Source organism: Choloepus didactylus, chromosome 21 (assembly GCF_015220235.1).
Source record: "Choloepus didactylus isolate mChoDid1 chromosome 21, mChoDid1.pri, whole genome shotgun sequence".
Taxonomy (NCBI): Eukaryota; Metazoa; Chordata; class Mammalia; order Pilosa; family Megalonychidae; genus Choloepus; species Choloepus didactylus.
This window is the reverse complement of record NC_051327.1, coordinates 6,124,387-6,137,268: the sequence shown is the minus strand read 5'-3', so window position 1 is coordinate 6,137,268 and position 12,882 is coordinate 6,124,387. Positions and strand designations below refer to the sequence as shown.

The window sequence follows — 12,882 nt, the reverse complement described above, 5'->3', positions numbered from 1 at the left end:
ATCTCTGTATCTTATCTGTAAAATGGGGATAATGATAGTATCTATTCATGGGGTTATAAAGGAATCAGTTGTCATAAAGCATGTGAAATGCCTGTCACAGAGTAACCACTCCATAAGTATTATAATAGTTATAATTACTATTATTTTTACTTTGAAGTTATCAAAATCATTCAGCCATGTAGTGATTCCCTAACCCAGTGGTATCTAGATTATTTAACTGTGCATCCCATCAGTAAAATATTTTTGAGTACACTCCCCTGATATATGTATAATTACTTATTTTTAAATTATATATGTACTTTTGTGCTTCATAAAAATACCAAACTTTTTTTAAATGTTAAAGGATGGGTTAAACAATACCTATAGTTTGAAGTTCTCCTGTTTTCTTCCCCATCCCAGTTGTCTTGCTCACCCTTGGCAGCAAGCACCCTCACCTCAAAGATCCCTGGCCTTAACAACTCAGCAACATGCTTCTGAGTCCTCAGAAACCTTAAAGGTGCCACAAAATTCACAAAAGAAAAATGGCCTTAAATTTATGTGAATTTCAAATTGAGATTTTCCCTTTCTTTCGGGGTGGTTTTCAAGGTGCAGGGAATGCCCCCTGCAAGCCAATAACTTTGGGATGTCACAACTCCAAAAAGGCTGTGGATGATTTCCCTCCAAGTAAGACTAGGAGAGCTATCTCACTTCTGACAGCCAGCCAGTCTTTCAGAAATCCACATACAGCAATAATGAGGGCTAACTTTCCATCGAGTCAACCTTCTATTCCAGGAATTCATTTTAAGGCTTTCCCCTTCCTTTGTCTTCCAAGGATAGAATCCTATCTGAACACTTTTCAGAACCTCCATAACAGGATGGGGATGAGATGAAAATTATGGGCCAGACTAATGTTTCTCTTTTCCTGTCCTAGTAAAAAGGACTGTGCTCTGTGGGTCTAGAGCCTTGGATTCTGGTCTTGAGGGGATCAAGACAGTGTTTCAGGCAGAGGGCAGAGCATGAGCAAAGGTATGGAAGGAAGACACAGCCCGAGATGTGCAGGGAGTGGATTACAAGGAGTTTTGGAGAGGCTGGAGAACAAATTATAAAGTGAGAGTGGAGGCCGGAAGAGCAAGCAGGGTTAGGTTATGGGAGATCTCATGTGCCATGATCAGTCTTTACCTTGTCCCTATAAACATGGAAAGCCACTGTCAGGGTTTAAGAAAGGAAGTGTCAAGGACAGGTTTGGATTTTAAATAGATCTTTCTGGCAGCTTGTAGAGGATGAATTTGAGAAGGACCAAATGACAATCAGAGAGACTTTCTTGGAGCCTAATGTAGTAATCAAGAGAAGAAATGATGACAGTCTAAATCTGAGCTCTGAAGGCTGGGATGGAAGGAAAAGGCCAAAGTAAAGAACTGAGTGGAGTTGGAGACTGATCATACCTGGAGGATGAAGGAGGGAGGAGTCAAGACTGATACTTTTTAACTTGGTTGATTGGGTGGATGGGGTACTGTCTGCTGGAGCGTCAGGAGAGGAAAATTAAGATAATGATTTTAAAGTTGGTCATACTAAGATTGTGGGGTCTGTGGACACCCAAATGTCTAGCAGGCAGCAGATATGAGTCACAGACTCAAGGCAGCAAAAATACAAATATGGGAGTCATCATCATAAAGTCAGCCTGAAAACCCAGGAAGATGTAACTTTATCAGGCACTCAAGGAAAGAGAGACAGGTCAGACAATGGACTCACTGCTTGAAAATCTTGTCACTCATGGATTCTTATGTCTTTTCTTTTACTTAAAAAGAAAAAAAAATTAAAAACCGTGTTTCAAAAGATTTCCATACTGGTTTGAGAAGGCCTATTGCTAAGCCTTCAAATTTGAGTTGTTTTTTGTTTTTGTTTTTTTCCACAGAAAAATCTTCCTCTCTCTTTAGTTCAACACATACCAAATTTACCCTGTATTTATATTGAAAAAACAATGCAATTCATGTTATCTTTTTCTACTTTTATGGGAAGAAGTGAGTTACCAAGGATATGATGTTAACATTTCATGAACAAGGAAACATTACCCCTAAGCCTTTACATCTCATTGGTCATACTGCATTATGTGCCTATTCCTAGTAAGAGTAAGCATCACAGTGATTGGCTAAGGATAATCATGATTAAACTCTGGAACTAGGAGGGGAACAGGCTTCCCTGAAGTGCAAGACAGCCTGGTATCTGAACAAAATGAGTTCTACTAGTGCAAGGAAGGAGGGGATGGCTAATTGGAAAGCAACTAGCTGCAACTAACTTTGCCTGCCAGAGATATTGAACAAAAATTATTAAAAAGTTTAATTCAGATGGAAGAAGATGGTTGCATAGAGAGAGTGGAAGCTAGTTGTCCCCTACAACTAATAAACAACCAGGAACAACTAGTAAGTAATCTGGAATAACTGCAGGGTGACAAATGTGACAGTCCACTCATCATACACCAACCTGAATTGGGAGGAATGCCTGAGAGGGCAGCATAAAATCTGTAAGTAAAAACTGCAGATCCAAGCCTGGAGCCTCTCCCCCCACAGCCCAAACTGCAAAGCCTCATGGTGCTGGAGAGCAGCGCTCTCCAACCAAGTGAATTTAGCACAGCTGAGCTCCAGCTGTGGTTTTAATTAACAAAAGTGTACTGCTCAATACAAGATATGAATCCCCAAAAAGCAGACAGAGGCTTTTGGTGATGACTAATCTTGAAAAGCTAGAGGGTGGCTGTGGACTGGCCCCAAAGGGGGCTTTCTGTCCCTTTTTCACCTCAGAGGAGAAAGCCTCAGCCATTTTCAGTTCCCAGCATTCTGACCCAGACAACAGTGGAGATAGCACAGGCAGAGAGACTACGCACATGTAAATGACCTCTCCCTAGGGGGTCTATCTTCTCTAAGAGAAAAGAGACAGTGCCCAGCTCTACTACCTGCCTTCCATTCAGAACCAAACCCCAGAACCTGGGGGAAAACAGCCACAGGCCAAACCTCCTTACAACAGTCTGAGGTTACAGGCTAACAGGCACCACCTGCTGGGCAGAAAGGCACAGTGACTTGAGGCCTCACTGGGTGTACCAATCATCTAAGACACTCTCAGGGAAACTGGATACTATTCTCTCCTTCCAAGACCTGAGCCCATTCAGGTCTCAGAAAACCTGGCTGGGGTAACCAAGGAAACCAGATGCCTAGACAACAGAAAACTACAACCTACACTAAGAAAAAAGAAGTTATGGCCCAGTCAAAGGAACAAACTTACACTTCAACTGTGATAAAGGAATTTAAACAACTAATAATAAGTTATTCAAGAAGTTTAGGGAAGATATGGCAAAAGAAATGATGCATATAATGAAAACACTGGGCATACATAAGGTAGAAATCAGATGTTCAAAAAAACAACTGACAGAATCTATGGAAATGAAAGGCATGACACAAGAGATGAAAGATGCAATGGACACATACAACAGCAGATCTCAAGAGGCAAAAGAAAATACTCAGGAACTGGAGAACAAGGCACCTGAAAGCGAGACTATAATTAACAGAAACATTGTATTATGCTTCCTTTAACATAACAAAGGCAATATACCAAAGCTAAATGCATATGGGGGTGAGGGACATAGGGGAAGGGGAAGGGACTCCTGGAATTGGTAATGTTGTCTGACTCTTTATTCTACTTTAGTTTAATGCTCTATCTTCCCTTTTGTTGCTTTCTAGATGTCATGTTCTCTCTCTCTCTCTCTCTCTCTCTCTCTCTCTCTCTCTCTCTCTTCTCCTCTCTCCTCTCTTCTCTTCTCTTCTCTTGTCACTCTATCTTCTTTGACTCTTCCTCCTTCTTTGTGGAAGAAATGGAGATGTCCTTATATAGATAGTGGTGATGGTGCTGCATACATAAATATGTGACCATATAGGGAATGATTGTTTACTTAGGACAGAATATATGGTGTGTGAACAAAACCATCTTAAAAAAAATGGGTTGACAAAGAAACCTTGAGGGCACTATATAGAATGAAATAAGGCAGACACATAAAGGCAAATATTGCAGGGTCTCACTGATATGAACTAATTATAATATGTAAACTCATAGACATGAAATGTAAGTTACCAGGATATAGAATGAGGCTAAAGAATGGGGAGTGGTTGCTTATTATGAGCAGAATGTTCAACCAGAGTGAACTTAAACATTTGGAAATGTACAGAGGTGGTGGTAGCACATTGTGAGAATAACTAACAGTGCTGAATGTTGTGTGAATGTGGTGGAAAGGGTAAGCTCAGAGTCATGTATGTCACCAGAAAGAAAGTTGGAAGTTAAAAGATGGGAATGTATAAAACAGTGAATCTTGTGGTGGGCAATGTCCATGATTAACTATATAAATATTAGAAATCTCTCTCATGAACTAGAACAAATGTATGACACTATAACTAGAAGTTAATAATAGAGGGGCATGTAGGAAAAAATATATACCTATTGCAAACTATATACTACAGTTAGTAGTATTTTAACATTCTTTCATCAACAGTAACAAATGTACTATACCAGAACTATGAATCAATAATGGAGCGGGGCGTGGTTATGGGTATAGCAGGATTTGAGTTTCCTTTTTTCACCTTTATTTCTTTTTTGGAGTAATGAAAACGTTCTAAAAATTGAAAGAAAATTAATTGTGATGGATGCACAGCTGTATGATGGTACCATGGGCAATTGATTGTACGCTTTGGACCTGTGGATAATTGTATGATATGTGAACAATCTCAATTAAAAAAATAATTAAAAATTTTAATTCAAATGCCAAACATCTTCCTTTAAAAAAAATAAAAACTCCTGAAATCTTTAGAAAGATTCAATACTGATTTTTAATTCAATTTTATTGAGATAGATTCACATACCATACAGTCATCCAAAGTGTATAATCAATTGTTCATGGTTCCATCATATAATTGTGCATTCAGCACCCCAATCTATTTTTTGAACATTTTCCTTGTACCAGAAAAAGTGAAAATAAGAATAAAAAAAAAGTAAAAAAGAACACCCAAATCATCTCCCCCCTCCCACCCTATTTTCATTTAGTTTTTTGTCCCCATTTTTCTACTCATCCATCCATATACTGGACAAAGGGAGTGTGATCCACAAAGTTTTCACAATCACAGTCACCCCTTGTAAACTACATTGCTATACAATCATCTTCACGAGTCACGGCTACTGGATTGCAGTTTGATAGTTTCAAATATTTACTTCTAGGTATTCCAATGAATTAAAACCTAAAAAGGGTTACCTATATAGTGCCTAAGAATGCCCACCAGAGTGGCTTCTCATCTCCATTTGGAATCTCTCAGCCACTGAAACTTTATTTTGTTTCATTTCACATCCCCCTTTTTGTCAAGAAGATGTTCTCAATCCCACAATGTTGGGTCCAGATTTATCCCTGGGAGTCATATCCTGCATTGCCAGGGAGATTTACACCTCTGGGAGTCAGATCCCATGTAGTGGGGAGGGCAGTGAGTTCACCAGCTGAGTTGGCTTAGATAGAGAGAGAGGGCCACATCTGAGCAACAAAGAGGTACTCAGTGGGAGACTCTTAGGCACAATTTTAAGCAGGTTTAGCCTCTCCATTGCAGTGATGAGCTCCATAAGGGCAAGCCCCAAGATATAGGGCTCAGCATATGAAGCCATCAGTCCTCAATGTTTGTGAGAACATCAGCAACAATCCAGGTGAAGAAGCCCAACACCTCTGAATTTTCCCCCAGCTTCTCAGGGGGGCCCAGCATATATATTTTTATTCTCTGTCCAAATTACTTTGGGACATGTTGCTATTTCATACTAACCTATACAAACCTACCAGGTCTCTCTTCCTATTAAAAGTTCCATGTAATTATGGAATTTGAACAAACCATATGAATTAAATTGTTTAGGAAATATAGATCTTTCACCAACTAAACATCTCTTCCCTTGGTCTCACTTAGAATTTGAAGCTTTAAAATGCAGTCAGTATTGTCCTTTGGCCCAATTTGCCCCAGTCCTAAATACATCTGCTTCATTGGTATCTCTAGTTGAAGTCTGGACTCTTTTTCAGCTTTTTAAACAGTTGCTATATGTGCTAATACTGACAATCATATCTCCTGAGTTCTAGCTCTGAGTTTCAGGTGTCACATAGATACCCAAATTTCCAGGGATTAACCAGGTTATACATAAAGGGATCAGCATCCCAGAATCTGGAGATAGCCATTATAATTCAGGAATAGATGTGACTGCTGTAAGAGCTTACAATCTGGTTTACTATCCATTATGATAAGCATTCCCCTGATAAGCTGTGCTCTAAGGTTCAATTCTGAGTTGCACATTGTAGTTAGTTCATATTAGTGAGGCATTATAGTGTTTACCTTTGTTTCTGGTGTAGTTCACTCAAAATGCTGTCTACAGGTTCCATTCACCTCATTGTGTGCCTTACAGCTTCACTCCTTGCAGTTCCTCAATATTCCATTGTATGTACACACAACAGTTCATCATTCTGTTCCTCAGTCAGTGTAACCTTAGGCCACCTCCACCCATTGCAAATCATGAATACTGCCTCCATAAAAAACAATGTGCAAATGTCCATTCATGTTTCTGCTCTTGGATCTTCCAATACATACCCCATAATGAGGTTGTAGGACCTTATGGCCCCACATACTTAGCTTCTTGTGGAGTCACCACAGTGACCTCCAGAAAGGCATACCATTCTGCCTCCTAACCAACAGTAAATATGTACATCCCTCTCTCCATGTTTTCACCAGGACTTTTATCCCTGTTTATATTTTTCCATACAATTTTATAGAGCTGTATTCACATACCATATAATTATCCATAGTGTACAATCAGTTGTTCATGGTATCATCATACAATTGTGCATTTATCACCACAGTCAGCACTTGAACATATTGATTTCTAAGAAAAAAAAGTTTTTTAATGAATAATAAAAAAGATAATAAAAAGAAAAATAAAATATCATACAATACAACATAATAGTAGCATCAGACAACCACACCACTACCAAGAATCTCATATCCTTCCCTATATCCCCCTCTCATACACATTTAGCTTTGGTATATTGCCTTTGTTACATTTAATGGAAGAATATTACAATGTTACTGTTGACCATAGACTCCACTTTGCTTTGATTACATTTTTTCCACAATACTATCCTCTTTCCAACACTCTGCATGGTTGACATTCATTTGTTCTCCCACATGCAAGAACAGTTTTATATTTGTACATTTAGTCACAATCATTGACCACTCCAGTATTTGCTAAGTTAAACAGTCCCAGTCTTTATCTTCTATCTTTACTTCAGGTGTCATTCATGTCCCTAGCCCATCTCTTTCAGCTTTACTCACAGACATCTTTGTTCAGTGTAGTTACAATATTGTGCTAACATCACACAGTATTATGCTATCTATTTCTGGATCTGTACAATCAATCCTGCTGAACATTCTGTAGTCCTTCAGCATCAAATGCCTGATTTCTACCCTATTCTATCTCCTGGTAGCCGGTGTTATCAGCTTTTAACTCCCAAAGTTTGCTCATTAATGTTAGTTCATATTAGTGAGACCATACAGTATTTGTTACTTTGTTTCCAGCTAACTTCACTCAACATAATGTCCTCAACACATTATTATATGTTCTGTGTCTTTGTCCTGTGTTACAGCTGCATAATATTCCATCATGTTTATGTACCACAGTTTGTTTATCCACCTGTCCATGGTAGACATTTGGACTGTGTCCATCTCTTGGCTATCGGGAATAATGCCATGATAAACATCAGTTTACAAATGTCTGTTCATGTCTTAACTTTCAGTTCCTCTGAGTATATATCTACAAATGGAATAGCTGGGTCATATGGCAAATCTGTACTTAGCTTCCTGAACAACTGTCACACTGTCTTCCAGAGTGGTTGCACCATTTTACATTCCCACCAACAGTGAATAAGTGTGCCTCTTTCTCCACATCCTCTCCAGCACTTGTAATTTTCAGTTTTTTTGGATAATGGCCAGTCTGGTAGGTGTGAGATGATATCTCATTGTTGTTTTAGATTGCATTTCCCTATTAGCCAGTGAAGTTGAGCATTTTTTCATATGTTTTTGAGCCATTTGTATTTCCTCTTCCATTTTTTTATTGGGTTGTTTGTCATTCTATTGTTGAGTTATACTATCGCTTTATATATTGGGGATATTAGACCCTTATCTGATATGTGGTTTCCACATATTTTCTCCCCTTGTGTAGACTGCCTTTTTACCTTTCTGACAAAGTCCTTTGAGTTACAGAAGTGTTTGATTTTGAGGAGATCCCATTTGTCTATTTGTTCTTTGGTTGCTCACACTTTGGGTGTAAGGTCTAGGAAACCACCTCCTATCACAAGATCTTTAAGAAATTGCCATGTATTTTTTTCTAAGAATCTTATGGTCTTAGCACTAATGTTTCGGTCTTTGATCCATTTTGAGTTAATTTTTCTATAAGGTGTGAGATAGGGGTCCTCTTTCATTCTTTGGGAAATGGATATCCAATTCTCCAAACACCATTTATTGAAGAGGCTGCTCTGCCCCAATTGCTTTGGCTTGACTGCCTTATCAAAGAGCAATTATCCATAGATGGAGGATCTATCTATGAACACTCAATTTGATTCCATTGGTCAGTATATCTATCCTTATGCCAGTACGATGCTGTTTTGAGCACTGTAGCTTTGTAATATGTTTCAAAGTCGGGTAGTGTGAGACCTCCCACTTCGTTCCTCTTTCTCAAGATATTTTCGGCTATTCAGGGCACCTTGCCCTTCCAAATAAATTTGGTTATTGGTTTTTGTATTTCTGAAAAGTAAGTTGTTGGGACTTTAATTGGTATTGAATTGAATCTATAAATCAATTTAGGTAGAATTGACATCTTAATTACATTTATTCTTCCAGTCCATGCACACGGTATGTTCTTCCATTTTTTTAGGTCTTGTTGGATTTCTTTTAGCAGTTTCTTGAAGTTTTCTTTGTATAGGTATCTGTGGCCTTTGTTAAGCTTATTCCTAAATATTGATTCTTTTGGTTGCTATAGTAAATGGAATTTTTTTCTTCTTGTTGTTGCACATTACTTGTGTATAAGAACACTGCAGATTTTTTTTTGCATGTTGATCTTGTAGCCTGCCACTTTACTGTATTCACTGACTAGTTATAGTATCTTTGCTGTAGATTTTTCTGGATTTTCTACATATAGAATCATGTCATCTGAAAAGAGTGAAAGTTTTACTTCTTCCCCTCTAATTTGGATGCCTTTTATTTCTTTTTCTTACCTAATTGCTCTAGATAGAACTTCCAGCACACTGTTGAATAACAATTGTGACAGTGGGCATCACTGTCTTGTTCCTGATCTTAGAGGGAAAGTTTTCAGTCTCTCCCCATTGAGTACGAGGTTAGCTGTGGGTTTTTCATATATTGCCTTTATCATATTGAGAAAATTCTCTTCTCTTCCTATCCTTTGAAGTTTTTTCATCAAGAAAGGATGCTGAATTTGTAAAATGCCTTTTCTGCATTGATTGAGATCATCATGTGGTTCTTCTGCTTTGATTTATTGATGTGGTGTATTATATTAATTGATTTTCTTGTGTTGAACCAGCCTTGCATACCTGGAATAAACCCCACCTGGTCGTGGTGTATAATTCTTTTAATGGGCTGCTGGATTCGATTTGTGAGTATCTTGTTGAGGATTTTTGCATCTATATTCATTAAAGAGATTGGTCTATAATTTTCTTTTTCTGTAGTATCTTTGTCTGATTTTGGTATTAGGGTGATGTTGGCTTCATAGAATGAGTTGGGTAGCTTTCCCTCCTCTTCAATTTTTTTGAAGAGTTTGAGCAAGATTGGTATTAATTCTTTCTTGAATGCTTGGTAGAATTCACATTTGAAGCCATCTGGTCCTGGGCTTTTCTTTTTTGGGAGCTTTTTGATGACTGACTCAATCTCTTGTGATTGGTTTGTTGAGGTCGTCTGTTTCTTCTCGAGTCAATCTTGGTTGTTTATGCTTTTTTTAGGAAGTTGTCCATTTTGTCTAAGTTGTCTAGTTTATTAGCATATAGTTGCTCATAGTATCTTCTCATTATCTCCTTTGTTTCTGCAGGGTGAGTAGTTATGTTTCCTTTCCCATTTCTGATTGTATTTATTTGCATCCACTCTTTTTTGTTGTTGTTGTTTTTAGCCTCACTAGGGGTCCATCACTTTTGTTGATTTTCTCAAAGATCTAACTTCTGGTTTTGTTGATTCTCTCTATTGTTTTCCCATTCTCAATTTCATTTATTTCTGCTCTAATCTTTGTCATTTCTTTCCTTCTGTTTGCTTTGGGATTAGTTTGCTGTTCTTTCTCTAGTTCCTCCAGGTGAACAGTTAATTCCTCAGTTTTTGCTCTCTCTTCCCTTTTAATACAGGTGTTTAGGGCAATAAATTTCCCTCTCAGCACTGCCTTTGCTGCATCTCATAAGTTTTGATATGTTGTGTTTTCATTGTCATTTGCCTCGAGGTGTTTACTAATTTCTCTTGTAATTTCTTCCTTTACCTACCAGTTTTCTAAGAGGGTGGTGTTTAGCCTCCATGTATTTGTGAATTTTATAACCTTCTGCCTGTTATTTATTTCCAACTTCATTCCATTATGGTCCAAAAAAGTATTTTGTATAATATGAATATTTTTAAATTTGTTGAGACTTGCTTTGTGACCCAACATGTGATCTATCCTAGAGAATGTTCCATGAGCACTTGAGAAAAATGTGTATCCTGCTATTGTGGGGTGTAGTGTTCTATAAATGTCTGTCAAGTCTGGTTCATTTATCATACAATTCAACATCTCCATTTCTTTACTGATCCTCTGTCTATTTCTATCCATTGATGAGAACAATATATTGAAGTCTCTAACTATTACTGTAGAGGTATCTACTTCTCCTTTCAGTGTTCTCAGTGTTTGCCTCATAAATTTTGGGGTACTCTGGCTTAGTATATAAATACTTATGATTATTATGTTTTCTTAATGAATTGACCCTTTTATTAATATATGGTGTCCTTCTTTGTCTCTTTTAATTGTTTTATTCTGAAGTCTAATTTGTCTGAAATTAATATAGCTACTCCCACTATTTTCTGGTTGTTGTTTACATGAAATATCTTTTTCCAACCTTTCACTTATAGCCTATGTGTTTCCTTGTGTCTAAAGTGAGTTTCTTGTAGACAGCATATAGATGAGTCCTGCTTTTTAATCCATTCTGCCAGTCTGTGTCTTTTTATTGTGGAGTTTAATCCATTAACATTTAGTGTTATTACTGTAAGGGCAGTACTTTCTTCTACCATTTTATCTTCCAGGTTTTTTATGTCATATCTTATTTTTTTCCTCTCTCTCTCCTTTTACCCTTCCTGATAATATTCATTTCTACACTCTTCTCCAAACCTCTCTCTCCTGTCTTTTTCTATCAGCCTGTAGTCCTCCCTTTAGTATTTCTTGTAGCGCTGGTCTCTTATTCACAAAATCTCTCAGTGTCTGTCTGAAAATATTTTAATCTCTCCCTCATTTTTGAAGGACAGTTTTGCCAGATATAGAATTCATGGTTGGTAGTTTTTCTCTTTCAATATCTTAAATATATCATACCACTGTCTTCTTGCCTCCATGTTTTCTTTGGGGAAATCTGTGCATAGTCTTATTGAGCTTCCCTTGTATGTGATAGATTGCTTTTCTCTTGCTGCTTTCAGAATTCTCTCTATGTCTTTTACATTGGACAATCTGATCAGTAAGTGTCTTGGAGTAGGTCTATTGGGATCTATTCTATTTGGGGTACTCTACTTCTTGAATCTATAATTTTCTGTCTTTCATCATAGTTGGGAAATTTTCAGTAAGTATTTCTTCCATTATTCTTTCTGCCCCTTTTCCCCTCTCTTCTCCTTCTGGGATAACCATAACACATATGTTTGTGTGCTTCATGTTGTCACTCAGCTCTCTAAGAATCTGCTCATGTTTTTCCACTCTTTTCATCATCTGTTCTTTTGTGTGTATGAATTCAAATGTCTTGTCTTCCAGTTCTTTGATCCTTTCCTCTGCTTGTTCAAATATACTGTTGTATACCTCTATTGTGTTTTTCTTCTCCTCCATTGTGTCCTTCATTCCTATAAGTTCTGCCATTTGTTTTTTCAAGTTTATGAATTATTCTTTATGGTCATCCAGTGTCTTCTTTATATCCTTCACCTCTTTTGCCATATCTTTCCTCAGCTCACTGATTTGATTCTTGAATTGATTTAGGAGATCTCTTTTATTATTAATTATTTGTGTCAGTTCCTGTATCTCAGTTGAAGTGTTAGTTTGTTTCTTTTGCTGGTCCATATTTTCATATTTCCTAGTATGGCTCATTATCTTAAGCTGTCTATGCATCTGATTTTCTTGATTAGTTTATTCTGGAACTGGCTTTCATTCTTTCACCTAGGGTTTTCTTGTTATTTGCCTTTGTTCTCTATCCTTTGGTGATCTGTTCAACGTATTTTAGACCTCTAACTTAGGTTCTATTTAGTTGATCAGAATTTTTCACCCTTGATTTTCTTTTTCTTGCCCTGCCTCTATATAGCCTTTTTGTGAGATGATCTTCTCAGATATGGTCAACTGCAGTCAGGTTTTCCCATTCCAGAGAGGCCCAGGTCTCAGGAGAAGGGTATGGAGTTTCCCTTAGAATGAGACCCTCCTGTGAGGCCTCTAGACTTCATGGTTTTCCTATCCTGCCCTGCATGTGGTGCTTGCCAGCCTGCAGTTCCCTCACCAATGTCAGGAGGTGTGGAGCCTTGAGTTCTCCTGGTGACCCTGACCCTGCCAGGGGCATGGCTGACTGAAGCTGATTTCTGATTTACAGCCCCTGGGGTCTGA

General features: G+C 37.8%; 1 protein-coding gene and 1 long non-coding RNA gene across 2 annotated transcripts in view; one reads left to right on the top strand and one right to left on the bottom strand.

Moving 5' to 3' along the window:
• The window catches only part of LOC119517027 (acyl-coenzyme A synthetase ACSM4, mitochondrial), a 60,393-nt gene that overhangs the window by 25,620 nt on the left and 21,891 nt on the right, over positions 1 to 12,882 (top strand). The window lies entirely within an intron of this gene.
• The window catches only part of LOC119517032, a 68,637-nt gene that overhangs the window by 42,760 nt on the left and 12,995 nt on the right, over positions 1 to 12,882 (bottom strand). The window lies entirely within an intron of this gene.